General features: G+C 41.1%; 1 non-coding gene across 1 annotated transcript; it reads right to left on the reverse strand.

The window, feature by feature from the left end:
• Positions 1-14,446: 14,446 nt before the first annotated feature.
• Trnat-ugu (transfer RNA threonine (anticodon UGU)) lies at positions 14,447-14,521 on the reverse strand. The gene has a single exon. It is a non-coding gene; the product is annotated as a tRNA-Thr (tRNA).
• Between the last annotated feature and the right edge of the window lie 1,868 nt (positions 14,522-16,389).

Raw genomic sequence — 16,389 nt, forward strand, 5'->3', positions numbered from 1 at the left:
AATTTCCTCTCCATCACCAAAATATGATACCTACTTGCACAGTGCTGCATCGTTAGTCAAATATTATAGAATTCTTTTTATCCTTCTTAGCAAATTTGTGATATTTCTCCACAAAGTTGGGTGTTTCTATATCGTCTCTGTACATCTCAACCGTAACCGCGCCTACTTCCACAAAAAGCAACATACTTTGTCCAGCATCACACTACAAAGAGGACTATTTACCTTCTGCTTACGCTGATGTAACCAATCGGATACACATTCTGAAGACATCTATGCAAATGAGTATCGATAATTTATTTTATAAGGATAAAAGTTCGTACAAAATTATGCTGATCAAAAACTATTATTTTAAGCGTAGCTGTTTATATTTTACGTAATAAGTGTGATTTTTGAAGTTTTAATATGAAAATCCTTAACTCTGTTTTACGAACGTATGCTATATTTTTTAAAATGGTGTGCAAGATTCGAACATCTTTGCCCCAGATGTTATATTTTTACTTCAATTTTTTTGGAAGAGCGGTGGATGAAATTTTGTTAAACCTTTTGATGAAATAGTAAAGTTTATTTGCAGAAAGAAGAATACTGTGGAACGTTTTGTGACACACATTTTTTGAACCAGTTATCTACGAATTTATGAATGCAGAATATTCAGTGAAGAAATTATGTTGATAGATATTTAACAAACCATCAACTCGACAAACCTCGAAATAGTAGTACCTCGAAAAGAAGACAAGGCGGCCAGCATCAAGAAAGGCAGCTAAGTAAGAAGTGAACATCAAATTCAAAGACACTTTCTTCAGGATTATGACGAAGGTCCGTTCAGTGGACAGGTCATTATATAGACGTTACTGAAATAGTGTGTTGCAGTATCATACTATACGATTACTTCATCTTACAATGACTTTGAAAGGGTTCCAAAAGATATCAATGGACATAGACAAACGTTTCGTAAGTGAATGTTCGCAGTTATCTGTATTTATATTGACACGTCACCTCAACTATTTATGAAAGTGCAGTCGGAAGAGACAGACTTCAAATCTACAACAGACTATGTCGGTTACGGTTCCCGTGGCTTCCTTAATCCATTTCATGCTATTTTTCATGCTATTTCATGGATGGCTCCTTGCACAAAGGCATTCTGAAATCTTTAATTCTTTTCAAAACAAGCTAACGCTCTGCCTCAAACCATCTCGATACATAAAAGTAGATGAATTGTAGTATTCCTACCACCCAGCTAATTTTATTCGAACTATCGTATTTGCTATTCAACTCGCAGGTGTCTCAAAAGTCAGCCAGCGTCGCAGAGAACGGCTGGAAACTTTCTCTCACGACGAAAAGACTGTAGATATCGCCCAAAACATAATGTTTATCAGCAAGAGGACAACATGATACACTCCAGAGAAGTACCTTCAGAAAAGACTTCTAACACATAAATCTGTGATAGACGTCAATAACTTCCTCTTCATCAGGAGCGCTTTTCTTACCATTGTTAGTTTACATTTTGTATTATCTCTACTTTGGTCATCAAGGGCTACTTTGCTGTCCAATTAGCAGAACTCACCTACGTCTTTTTTAGTGTCTGGTTTCCTAATTTAATTTCCTCAGCATCACCTGATAAAAATCGACTACGTTTCATTGTCCTTCTTTTGGTTGTGTTGATGTTCATCTTATATCCTCCTTTCAAGACGCTGTTCATTCTGTTCATGTGCTTTTTCAAGTCCTTCGTTGCCTCTGCCAGAATTACAATGTCATCGGTAAACCTCGAAGTTGTTACTCCATATTTTTCTTTGGTTTCCTTTACTGCTTCCTCAATATATGGCTTGAACAACATAGATGATAGGCTGCGAGACTGTCCCTCTCCCTTCTAACCACTGAATCGTTTTCATGCACCTCAACTCTTACAACTGCCCCACAACGCTTTTAACGCTTACAATATCTGTAAATTCCCTGTGTAACGATATTCGGCCACGCGTAAAATGCTACACAGAAGTAGTACAGGTACCGCGACACAGAGACATATTTTGAGACTGATGTTAAAATAACGTTGCTTCTAAAGTCTCCGCACGCGCTATGTAACATCGTTTGTGTGGAGCGTATTTTCACGTAGGAGACTGAGCGCACACAGAAACTAGGGCGCGCACTTTGCAGTCTCATACGAATGAGTGCAGAGTTATTAAATCTGTAGCGCCACTTCGCACTTTCCTTCACACGCTCAGAGACCCCGTTGGTCTAAAGAAAGCCGTGGGAGGTGGGAGACGAACAAGTGTGTGTGTGTGTGTGTGTGTGTGTGTGTGTGTGTGTGTGTGTGTGTGTGTGTCAGAGAGAGAGAGAGAGAGAGAGAGAGAGAGAGGAAGGGAGAGAGGGAGGGAGGGAGAGGGAGGGAGAGTGGCAGGGGGCAGAGGAGGAGTTTGTGCGGGTAGAGCTGTTTGCCCAGCAATCTCGCGCTGCCGTGAGATCCGGTGGCAGTACGGTGACACCGCAGTGCTGGGATCCTGAAGACGGCTAGCCGTGCCATCCTGTCGTATATGTCATGTGAGATTGGGAACTTCTTGTAGTTGCCACTCGAAGGGGATTATTTCGTGGACACAGGGAGAAATATTGAAAAATTGTCAGTATTCTAAATTGTACCAGTATAATTCAACGAGAAAGAGTTGTGAAACCATGTAATGCTTATCATTTTTTTACAGATATTTTGGGAAAATTTTGATGTATGAACCACGGCTTTTGGTCTCTCACATTTTGTGAATTTTTTGTGTTTCGAGTGAAACAAAGCATGTTAATTATTTATGTACAACATTGGTACACACATCTCAAAATAAAAACGAAGTAGAAGCTTCATTTATTTTCGGAAGTTCTTTACACTATTATCTTTAAAGTAGACGCGTAAATATACTGCAGTCATAAATTATGTTTCAAAAATTTTTATGATGTCTATCAAGAATAGTAATTAACTGATACATTTCCTTTAAAAATGTCTTTAATTTTAAAATTGACGTCATAAGAACAGCGTACATTTTCGTTAAGTGTGTTTAAAGACAGTATACAAAACTTCAGTCCTCTATGTTGAATAGTTTTTAGCAAATGTGTACCAGAACGCCAAAAAAGTGAACTGTGAAATTCAAGGTAAACTTAAGACTTGTTTTTCTGCCTACCCTGTATATCAATTATGCATCCCATGCCCATATTTATCTTGGTTCTGATATTGTTGTCCCTCCATTTTCTTTTTCAAACTACTTCTGCTTCGTTTGTTTCTTTTTTGGCTTACAATACCGATTTCTCTGATTCTGAGAGTCCCCTGCGATCAATGGCAATTAAAGTTCTTTGTTTATGCAGTCCACTAGGCACTCCCATTAATTCTATGACCTTGAAGCAGGACATTCCACCATCACTGAAACATAGCAGAGCATTCAGCACATACATTTTTAAAGTATTTAGTCCCACAAGAACAGTTTTTCGTATCCGTTCCCATATACAACTGTTAAAATACTCATCTGGTATTTGGCTCCTTCCATATAATTACTTCTCCAGTAGTCCTGTGTCAGTAACACATTAAAGTGAAAACAAAATTATGTTTTTAACAGAGCTGTCTGAATGGCATGGTTCACTAAGACATTAAAGACTAAAATGTAAGCCGGCCGCGGTGGTCTAGCGGTTCTAGGCGCTCAGTCCGGAACAGCGGGACTGTTACGGTCGCAGGTTCGAATCCTGCCTAGGGCATGGATGTGTGTGATGTCCTTAGGTTAGTTAGGTTTAAGTAGTTCTAAGTTCTAGGGGACTGATGACCTCAGATGTTAAGTCCAATAGTGCTCGGAGCCATTTGAACCATTTGAACTAAAATGTAATAAAAGAAAATAAGTGACAGCAAAATGATGTTGTCAATAGATCTGTCTAAATGACATGGCAGTGTAGTTATGTGCGCAGACACTTTAAATACCTTTAATTTCGGGGCTGTCTTCGGTACAATTTCCTCGAAGTAAATTTTGTGTTGTTAAGAAAATCAGAGAGAGATTTCTAATAAAAAAATAAAAAATCGATTTTTTTGACGCTTATTTACGTACTAGTCCCCGTAAACATTGTATTTTGTGACAGTACTAGGCCTTCTATCATGAAAATCAATCTAAACTTGTATGTGTCACAAGTTTCGCACATGCCCAGTTAAGCAATGGTATTTCTGTGAAAACAACGCTGTAATTAGAAAGCGATAGATGTGTGGTAGCTGCTGTTCATAGAACCAGTTATATCCGAAAATACATAAGCTAAATCATCTGGACATGGACTGGAATGAAAGAATCCTTCTAACGTCTCGCGGATGTCTCGATCATTGGACGGAGGTGACAAAGATTGTGGTTTAACATCCCATTCACGTCGAGGTCATTGGAGATGGAGTACAAGCTTAGAGTTTTTCGAGGATGGCAAAGGATATCGACAGTGCCCTTTCCAAGGAACCATACTGGTACTTGCCTGGAGAGATTCAGGGAAGCCAAAGAAAACTGGAATATGGATGGTCGGACGCGGATTTGAACCGTCTTTCTCCCGGATGTCTCTTAACCATTGCACCACCTCGCTCGTAGGGCATTCGAGATGATCAAATAGAGAAGTCTGACTACGAGAAAAAAAAACTGCAAAATTATGCTTCAAAAATGTTGAAGGGAAAAGCCATGATGCCTCAAGGAGGATTTGTTTCCCGCTCACCTGGAAAAGGTGTTAATAATTGGAGGGTGTATGCAGATATCTTTATCACGCAGCTTGTTTTCATTAAACAGGAGTCGGGCCCGGTGATTCAGTGATTTATTGTGCGCTTGCGCAGGGATAGTGTCGCGTTTGGACTACGGACATTTTTCAGTCTGCAATTATACACCTCCCAATCGTGAGAGGAGTCGTCTGGAACGACATCTTGTTCGCATTCCACATTAAGCTGTTGGTCCCGTCTCCCCGGTTGGATGACTGACGTGCAGATGGTGGACCTCAAGAATTGCGTGCTTAAACATAAATGCAGATGCTAACCAAGCCTGCAGGCTACACTATTGTATTTGAACCCGAGGGTCACCAGTTCGAAAGAAGCCAGTATGTCTGTTTTTCAATCTTAAACAGTAATCTGAAAGCTGTCCTCTCACTGATGAGGGTATACGTCTCACAGTGGGGAAGCGACATTCAAACGAAAATATTCGACGTATAGTTAACATGTGAAGAGGTCGGTGGAGAAAGCACGAACGCACGAGTGAGCCATTTGGAATTAATTCGCGGATTTTTTGGTTAGGGGAGTGATACAGTGTAGTAGCCTATTCCCAGTGTTATTTAATCTGTACTTTGAACAAGCAGTAAGGGAAAGCAAAGACAATTTTGGAGTAGAAATTAAAGTTAGATGAAGAGAAATAAAAATGTTGTCTGCCGATGACACCGTATTTCTGTCAGAGATAGAGAATGACATGGTAGGGCAGTTTAATGGAATAGACCGCGTCATGAAATAAGGTTGTAAGTTGGGCATCAACGAAAGTAAAACAAGGCTAATGGAAAGAGGTCAGATTAAATCAGGTGAGACTGAGGAAATTAGATTAGCAAAGGAGACACTAAAAGTGGTAGATGAAGTTCGCTGTTTGGGCAGCAAGATAATTAATGATGGCGAAAGTAGAGAGAATAGAAAACGTAGACCAGCAATGAAAGAAAAGCGTTTCTAAAAAATATAAATTTTTTAATATGCAATATTAAGTGTCAGGAAGTCTTTTCTGAAGGTATTTGAAGTGTTGCCATGTATAGAAGTGGAATATGAACGATAAGTAGTCTAGATAAGAAGAAAACAAAGGCTTCGAAATGTGTTCCTACAGAGGAATGCTGAAGATTAGATGCTTATATCTTGTACCTAATGAGAGGCTACTGAACGGAATTGAGCAGATAAGAAATTTATCGCTCTACTTTACTAAAAGAAGGCATCGGTTGATACGAAGCATTCCGAGACATCTAGGGATCACCAGTTTAGTGTTGGAAATAGAACTGTGAGTTAAAAATCGTAGAGGGATACCGGGAGATAAACACAGTAAGCAAACTCAGGACGATGTAGGTTCTATGTAGGTACTCAGAGATGAAGAGGTTTGCAGAGAATAGAGTAGCATGGAGAGCTGCATCAAACTAGCCTAGATACTGACAACCACAACAACACGTTGGTTACATTCTAAGACAAGAATATAACTGTAGTAGGACAAAACAATTTCTCTAGTAGGCATTTTTACGGCACAAATTGAAATATTTGTTACCGGCAGATGGCTCGAAAAAGTAAGAGCTATGTGATCAGATTAATCCTTGGGAAATCGGAGGTTAGTACTTTGTTGCGCGGACTACTTCGTATTTGTAGCAACAGGCATAGTGAGTGGAATGGGACGGTCAGGGTAAGTACTAGCAACAACCTGCCCCGCTTCCTAGGCGTATAAAATGAGAGAGAAGTGATTAATATAACACTCGTTTACGATTTTAATAGATTCTTGTAGATATTCAAGAGAAATGGAGGCTACAGAACTTTAACAGTCTTTGTCGAAAATTACAGATCAGAGATTGGGGGGGAACGGATACTTCGATTAAAGCACTCTGACAACATATACTTACACATTTGTCATTGCTATACTGGTATATTAGGACGATGCCAGCGCATCTCTAAATCGGTGCTTTCTCTATTGACATACCTGCTCGATAAGGACACTGACGTATTCAAGAAATCCGTCTATAAATATTTCACCACTGTAACAGTCCACAGTAATCCACATAGACTTGTCCGAATGAATCCCCGACATTCTGGTGTGAGCATTCTCAGTGTCGTATGAACGATGGAGTACTACGAAACACCACTCGTTTCCTTGTTAAAAGTCCAAAACTATACAGAATGATACCGCCTACCTGCTTAGAAAATGTAACTGAACTGAGCCAGATATTTCTTTAGTCCGCACGCAAGTCTATTTATACGATTCGTATAAAACTGTCTGACATTCTCTGAGTCAAATACTTACCTATCTCAACTTGATAAAAGTGATATCCAAGTAGCAGAAAGATTACAAAACATACATAAAGTTCAGCAGCACCTCATAATAGTAATACTAATAATAATGATAATAGCAAAAGAGAAAAGGCACCTTGAACATAGTTCACCAGACACCTTCCTTCGTATTACAGATAGGATACTCTCACTATAAGAGAAAATGAAAATTGCAAGATTTGCAAAACCAGTCGATGAAGCAAACCTCTTTATTCGATGGGGTATACAATAACGAACAAAGTTGGGCACGTCACAGACACATGCCGACCGCAGTACCGGGTACAGTAATTCGGTTGCATTATTATGGTGTGCACCCAAATATGTTTCTATTTTTGGATGGGGCATGGCCTTCCCTATTGTTGAGCACCCAAACCCTTCACTTTCTTCTACCTCCCCTGAATCCTTCATACCAGTCCGTTGCGTCCTTGCTGATTGTACTTCGCAGGGTCTTGTAGAACGAATTTTCCTTATCTATTGATCAAATTTGAATTGAATCCGATGAAACGGTGGCACGAAGGCCGCCACTAACGTAACATACATACCGCGCCACAGTTGGTCCCTTTCAGATAGAACCTGGTGTATCTAGCCACCGTTACACAATGCTTCTTGAAGAATAGTGCATATTAACTTCGCTTTGAAATATTAGCATAAATTGTTAAATCAGTATCCCTATTATTCGTCCTCACTCCCTTTGATCACGTCTAGAATTCCATCGAAGTAGCTGTGTGAGCCTTGATACTAGCTCCGACCTATGTACATATATCGCTTATGGCTTAGCCGTTGCGATTGAGGAGGGCGCCACAATGTTTCAGGTAATTTAAATTAGATTAGATTAGTTTTTGTTCCATAGATCCGTGTTGAGGAGATCCTCGTGGATGTGGAACATGTCACTTTTTTTTTAAAGCTGAAATAACAATACTAATAGTATGAATATATACAACACATCATTTGTTTCTATTAAAAAATTCGTCAATGGAGTAGAAGGAGTTGGCCACTGGTTAGTCTTTCAGGCTCCGTTTAAACTGATCCTTATTTGTAACTAAATTTTTTATGTATGCTGGCAAATTATTGAAGATGAGTGTTCCTGAGTAGTGGACCCCTTTTTGAACTAAAGTAAGTGCTTTTAAGTCCTTGTGCAGATCATTTTAGTTCCTGGTATTGTATGTATCAACTGAGCTGTTTGTTGGAAAAAGAGATATATTATTTAGGACAAATTTCATTAAGGAGTAAATGTACTGAGAGGCAGTAGTTAGTATACCCAGTTCTTTGAAGAGGTTTCTACAAGACGCCCGTGAGTTTACTCCACAAATAATACGTATTACCCGCTTTTGGACTCTGAAAACTTTTGTTTGACTTGAAGAGTTACCCCAAAATATTATACCGTATGACAATATGGAATGAAAGTAGGCAAAGTATGCAAGCTGTTTCACTTTTTTGTCGCCTATGTCTGCTAACACTCGAATTGCAAATACAGTTTTGTTAAGGCGTTTGTGCAGTTCTGTGGTGTGCTCCTTCCAACTGAATTTATTATCAAGTTGTAATCCCAGGAATTTAAGACTGTCAACCTCTTCTATCTGCTCTTCTTCGTACTTTATGCATATGCTGGGTGGAAATCTCTTGCAGGTTCTGAATTGCATATAGTGAGTCTTTTCGAAGTTTAATGACCGTGAGTTGGTTTTAAACCATTTATTAATATCCATGAAAATATCATTAGCAGATCTTTCTAGAACTACACTCGACATACTATTTATTGCAATACTTGTGTCATCTGCAAACAAAACGAACTCTGCTTCTGGCAGTGTAACTGATAAGAGATCATTAATGTACACAAGAAAAAGCAATGGCCCTAAGATGGATCCTTGTGGGACACCACACGTAATTTCTTCCCATTCGTTAGTTTCAACCTGAGACGCCTTTCCACGTCGTCAGAGTGAAAGAAGTGCAATGTGCTACTAGACAGTGTCTGTGTCTCTGTTTAAAATTTACTTCACGACGTTCCAAAGCCTGCCGCGGTGGCCGAGCGGTTCTAGGCGCTCAGTCCGGAACCGCGCGACAGCTACGGTCGCTGGTTCGAATCCTGCCTCAGGCATGGATGTGTGTGATTTACTTAGGTTAGTTAGGTTTAAGTAGTTGTAAGTTCTAGGGGACTGACGACCTCAGATGTTACGTCCCTTAGTGCTCAGAGCCATTTCAACCATTTGATGTTCCAAATTGATCCATTTTGTTTTCAATGCGGCTTCTGTGTTATCGATTTTGATTCACAGACTTTTCAAAGACAAGTCAAAGGAGAATAAATAAATGTAAATCCCGAAGTTTACAGTTAAATTAGAATCAAAATGTTGGATACTAAGGCGGCAAGTGTTTTGAGTCATTAAGTAGGATTAATCGTTCACATCTCGAAGATGTGTTACGTAGACCGTTTCAAGTGTGAAGCGCTGAGTAGGGTGAAGGTGCACGTAGATGTAGCGGCGTTCCTCAGACCTACCCTCCGTGACACGAAACGTCACCACCCGCCTCGCTGTTTCCGTCGGACAGCTGCAAGCTTCCCGCCCAGAACATCCATTATTCACTCTTGCGCACTGGGCTGACGTCATATCCAGAGTGCAGCAGCAGAAATTCATCCTCCCTCTCCCTTAACCCGTTCCCCCAAGAACTCCCACTCTCTCTCCCTCTCTCTCTCCCTCCCTCCCTCCCTCCCTCCCTCCCTCCCTCCCTCACTCTATCTCTCTCTTTGTGTGTGTGTGTGTGTGTGTGTGTGTGTGTGTGTGTGTGTGTGTGTGTGTCGTTGGTATGTTTAAGGAGGTTATGACACCAGATTATACACACAGGACACCCAGTTCCAATAATTATTGGCCGGCGGTTTGTGTGTGGAACTGGTGCCCAGTTACGTCCAATAGGTGTTCCATTGGGCTCAGATAAGGCAATCTTTTTGGCTTTGTAAGTTCATTATCATGCTCCACAGATCACAGTTGTATCATGCTGACTTTATGATACAAATAGTTATACTACTAGGAGATATCACCTTCGCCAGGAAAGACATCATGCATGACGGGATGCACGTGTTCCTCAGTAATATTCACGTAGTAGACAACTTTGTACGACTTAAGAGCAGGAAGGCAGAAGCAATAGATAACACTCCATAGAAATTCCTAAGATCAATGATGCAAGTGGCAACTAAACGCTTATTCCCATTGGTGTGTGGAATTTGTGAGATTGGCGATATACATGTACCATCAGACTTCCGGATAAACATCATCCACACAATTCCGAAGATAGAAAGAGCCAACAAGTGCTTGAATTGACGCATAATTATACTTAACAGCTCATGTGTCCAAGAATAATATACAGTAGAATGGAAAAGCAAATTGAGACTTTGGGAAAAGCGTCAGAGCGGCAGTTCTGGCGTTGTTGTTGATAATGGAATCAAGGCTGAAGTCAAATCGAGGAGACACGTTCGTAGAATTCTTCGACCCCAGAGAAACGATCTACAATGTAAAAAGGGGCAAGTTAAAAAAAGGAAAGTAAGCTAAAGACAAACCTGGGTAATTTACTGTATGTACAAGAGTAAAGAAGAAACAATGAGACAGGAAGATCAAGAACGAAATATTCAAATTTAAACCAGTATAAGACAGGAATGTAGTCTGATGCCCCTTCTGTTCACTCTGTAGGTCGAGGAAGGAATGATAGAAACAAGAAAAGGTTTATGAGTTAGTTTAAAATTCAAGCTGAATAGATCTCAGTGACAAATTCGCTGGTGACACTGCTGTCGTCAGTGAAAGTGAAGATGAATTACAATATAGTGAGTATAGAACGTGGATGGAGAGTAAATCGACGAAAGACGAAAGTGAAGAGAAATAGCAGAAATGAGAACACCGAGAAATTTAAGCTTAGAATTGTGGATCACGAAGTAGACGAAGTTAATGAATTCAGCTACCTAGACAGTAAAATTAACAATGACGGACGAACAAAGGACGACATAAACGGCAGAATTACAATGTCAAAAAGGCATTCCGGATCAAGAGAAGTCATTTATCAAACGTAGAACCCAATATGAGCAGAAAATTTCTGTGAATGTGATTTTGGAGCACAGCATTGTGTAACAGTGAAACATTGACTAAGGGAAAACCGGAGTAGGATTTGATATGTGGTGCTACAGAAGATTGTTAAAAACTAAACGGACTGAGAAGGTAGGGAATCAAGACGGTGTCCGCAGAATCGGTGAGAAGAGAAACGTACGGATAATGTAGTGTTGGCAGCAGAGCCACCACCGTGTTACTAGTGGAGGCCGAAATGCACGCGTTTTAGCTCACGCGTGAGGAGGGAAGAACTATACTGACGTGAGGTCTGGAACATGACAAGGGATTAGAATTCAGAAAGCGGACGTAATTAGTTTCTTACTTAACTTTAATCCATTAATGATGAACGTCGCTCTTGACGGTCATGATTCACAATATTATCTGTTCAGATTATAGTAACTGAATATGGCGCCTTGCTAGGTCGTAGCAAATGACGTAGCTGAAGGCTATGCTAAACTGTCGTCTCCGCAAATGAGAGCGTATGTAGATAGTGAACCATCGCTAGCAAAGTCGGCTGTACAACTGGGGCGAGTGCTAGTGAGTCTCTCTAGACTAGACCTGCCGTGTGGCGGCGCTCGGTCTGCAATCACTGATAGTGGCGACAGGCGGGTCCGACGTATACTAACGGACCGCGGCCGATTTAAAGGCTACCACCTAGCAAGTGTGGTGTCTGGCGGTGACACCACAGATAAACACTGACACGACGACGGAATACTAGTAGCGGTAGAGGGTAAAAACTGTAAGCGAAGGCTGAGATCACAATACATCCAGCAGTTAACTGAAGACGTAAGTTGCACGAAAACGCAACTGTCGTTGTGCGATTACTGGGATTACTGCACGCTCCATGGAAGTCCAGGTGAATGTGCCCCATAGCATCATACCGCCCCACCTGGGTGCCTCTGTAGAACAGCGCAATTTCGAAAAGCTGTTCGTCTGAAAAGGCGGCATATCTGGAAAATACCACTGACCTAACGTAACCACAAACGTGATTCATCCAAGCAGGGCACACGTTTCCATTGAACCACTCTCCAATTTCGGTGATTACGTGACCACTGCAGTCGTGGCAGGTAACTTCGATAGACTGACAAGAGAACAAGCAGTCGCCTGCAGCAGAGTTCTATGTTCAAAACTGTGCGCTGAACATAGTACCCTGAAACACTTGTGTCTGCACCAGCTTCATATTCTGTCGTCAGATCCTGATTTGGAGAGCAGCCAAAGTCTCCGCCGACTTCCATGTTCTGTATGAGGCGTGGACATCCAACAATTTGTCACTTAGTCTTGATTTCGCCGTTAGTTAATTACTTTCCACAGATACTCACCCAAACAGCACACGAACAGCTTATCGCGCGTCCAGTTTCCAAGATGCCCATTGGGAGTGCAAGGCCGTAACAATCCGCCTTTTGTCAAAGCCGCTAATCTCAGTGGCTTCGCCGAATTTTTACCCGTATTGTCGTCAGAAAGGTTTCCAGTTCATGTGTGCTACTCTTACATACTTGCCCTACAGCGTAAAGTGACCACAATGCCACCAGGTGGCGTTAAAGCTCACGGTGGGCAGTGGTAATAATGTTTTCCATCATCAGACTGCATGAGTTTGTATATTTTCTTAATGCTAATTTGGGCATGGCGCAAGCCTCGATATTCCATTATTGACGCCTAAATTCAGTTTTCACTGGTATATCCGATCTTATGGCGACCAGCTACCGCGAAATGTGGTGGTACTTGCTCAAATTTGAATAACAGCTAAATACCCAAACTGGTAACTATAGGCTTCTCGTTTTCCACTTATGGTCTTGCCAAGACTCTGTAAGTCCATGGAGCCTCCTCCCATCCACATGCTGTTATGCTGAACCTGAGACTCCCTCAGTCACACACACACACACACACACACATATATATATATATATATATATATATATATATATATATGATTGTACATAACGGGCCATAAAGGCCCATAACAGAAAGCAAAAGAAATATTACAACCCAGAATAACACACTATACAAAGATCAAGAACACAATCAGTGACCCAGGAAGGAGCATTGTCATGATCACAGTTGCAGGTATATCCGGCAGATGATGTTCCACTTTCTTCTGTCCACTGCATCTCCCAGTGATGCTGTTCTTTCTACCTCCTGAAACATTCTCATCATCCTATATTTCCACCCAGTCCTTCGGCGGCCTCTCAAGTCTTCCAGTCAGCTGTGTATTGAACACTCGGTTGGGGATAGATTCTCCAGCTCGTAAGACATGTCCCAACCACTACAGTAGTCGTCCACTGATGGTCCTACCAACGTCAGCTCTCCCAAAACGTTGGTACAAGTCTTCTTTCTGCCTCCTTTTCCATCTTCCCTTTTCTCTGTTGAATGTACACCCATAGATCTTTCTGAGCACTTTCCTTTCAAATGCACAAATGCGTTCTTAAAGTGTTTGTGAAGTCGCCCACGTCTCTCAGCCATATGACAGAACTGGTTTTACCAGTGACATGTGAAGTTTGATCTTGCTGTTTTGTGAGGCCAAGCGTGACTTAAATAAGTTATTGAGACTAAAGAAGGCACGATTACCAGTAACTATTCTCTGTTGAATCTCTTTCTCAACCTCACTTTTATTGGATATAATCGATCCCAGGTAATTAAATTTCTCTACTCTTTCAAAATTGTGTCCATCTAGATTGATAGTGGTAGGGAAACCCTGTCGACGTGAGACGATCATATATATGTTTTTCCCAGCGTTGACAACTAATCCCACTTTCCTCGCCTCTTTCGTGAACCTAGTGGTGTCAGACGCTATCTGATTAAGTGAATCTCCCATAATCACCAAATCATCGGCAAAGGACAATATTGGGTCAGTTCAAATCATATCCATCTTCCAGTCATTACCAATTTCACGTCGTACCTTTTCCAATGCAATGTTGAATAGCACTGCGGACAAAGAATCTCCTTGTCTCAAAGCGCGTTGAACAGTGAAACGCTCTGACATTTTGTTTCCAAACCATTCTTGGCAGCTTGTATCTGTATAACATGCTTCAATCACATTGCTGTATTTTCTTGTGATGCACAACTCCTGCATTATCCTCCGTAATACTGTCCGATTAATGTTGTCATAAGCCTGTCGGAAATATATAAATATGAGGTGTAATTGTCTATCAAATTCACAGTACTTTTCCATTACCTGTCGTAGCGTAAAAATATTATCTATGGCCGAGCGTACTGCCTTGAATCCTCATTGATATGGTCCTATAATCTCTTGTACAGCAGGTTTCAGGCTACTAAGTAACAGGGAAATTAGAATTATATTAATACCTCCAGCTGCTGACGGGCTTTGATATACATCAACGGGGCAGATGAAAATGTGTGCACCGGCCGGGACTCGAACCCGGGATCTTCTGCTTACATGGCAGACGCTCTATCCATCTGAGCCACCGAGGGCACAGATGAAAGTGCGACTGCAGGGTCTATCTCGCGCACGCCTCCCGCGAGACCCACATTCTCACCTTGTATGTTCACACACTCTACATTCTTAGTGTCCCACCGCAACACACTCATTACCCGTGGAAGACATTTTTACCAAGTCTCGTAAGAGTTCGGCGAATATGTGTGCATCCGCACAGAAGAAGAAGTTCAAGGCTGGATTGCCACAAGAGACACCATATCCATATAAGTATACAATAACAGGGAGGTTAAGACTTTATCACCTATCTCAATCAGCGAGATTCCTCGATAATTGTCTACTTCTGTAGCATCTCCTTTTCTAATGGCCATACAGTTTCTCTCTTCCATTTAACCGGGATCTCCTCTGATGACTAGATTTTGACACAGTCTCCAGTAAAACTTCCCCTCCGTTTCTAACTAGTTCTGCACTAGTGCCACTACCACCTGGCTCTTTATTGTTTTTGAGTGACTCTACATTGCTCTTATCTCTTCCTCTGTATTTAACTCCCATTCTTGTTCTACATTTAGCAATTTTCTGAAATGCTTTCCAAACTGATTTCCTTGTTCCAGAGGGTGTACGACATTCCCTCCTGCGTATGTTAGGATTAAAGTTTGCCGTTTATAATTGGCTCAAGCAACTTGAAAAATGAGTGCGCTGTTTTCCCCGATTCCTCAACTGCCACCAACAGTTTCTTCCCATATTCTCCTTTTTTCCTTGTAATAAGCCTGTCTGTCAGTTGTCTCACTTCTGAGCATATTGGTTGTGTATCTTCTATCATGTGATTTAACCACTCTAATTTCTTCTCCATTCTACCTTTGTCGATTGGCATTCATCATCAAACCATGGTTAAGTTGTCGTCCCAGTTCTTCCTTTCCACTCTCGATAACCACTTCCTTCAAATGCGTCCGTATTCCTTCTACATTATCCGGGGCCTCTGTTGACAGAAGCGACCCGGTTATTCTATCTTGGTACCGCTGTGTTACGTGCTAATTTGAAAGGTTGTCCTTATTATGACGAACTACTCCTTCTCTTTTCCTTTGCCATTTTATAGAGAGTTTTAGACAGATCTTCAAAACTACTAAAAAGTGATCTGAATTCATATCAGCACTAGAGTACATTCGTACTTGCTCCATGCATCCACAATGCCTTCCATCCACCAATGCATGATCAATCTGGTTTTTCGTCTTACCATTTGGTGATATCCATGTGGCTTTATGTCTCTCTTTCAGTGGGAAGTAGGTGCTACTAATGATCATTCTTCTAAGGTCAGCAAAATTTATCAACAAAACACCATTTTCGTTGGTCTAAACTATTCGGCCCAATTGTGGGACGATATTCATTTTCTTTCCCAATTTGTGCATTGAGATTATCCAGAACTAAAGGGATCGAATATCGCGATAGTATGTCAATAGTGTCCTCCAACTCAGAGTAAAAGTTGTTCTTTACCTCATCATCTGTGTCCTCCGATAGTGCATGACAGTTAACATTGCAAATCTTGTATGGTGGTGCCTTCAGAATCATCGCGCAAATACGATCATTTATTGGGATCCATTTACTAACCGCTGAGAAAACCTTGTTGTGAACAGCAAATCCCACTCCAGAGGTCAAATCTGGCCATTCCTCATTGATGTTGAACAATGTGTAGTGATCTCCAACCTTCATGATTCCTTGGGGGATTCTTTTCTAGCTGCTACAAGGCACTTATAGTTGCCTAGTACTGTGTCCAACTGCTTCATTCCTCGTGTCATGATTGATATAATATTCCAAGCTCCGATTCGCACACCAAGCATTCCATTAAACATTCCATAGTTGTCAACATTTTGATCAGTCCGGTACTTTCGTTTGGCTTTTTGTTTAATCTTATA

This window comes from Schistocerca serialis, chromosome 5, assembly GCF_023864345.2.
Source record: "Schistocerca serialis cubense isolate TAMUIC-IGC-003099 chromosome 5, iqSchSeri2.2, whole genome shotgun sequence".
Classification (NCBI taxonomy): domain Eukaryota; kingdom Metazoa; phylum Arthropoda; class Insecta; order Orthoptera; family Acrididae; genus Schistocerca; species Schistocerca serialis.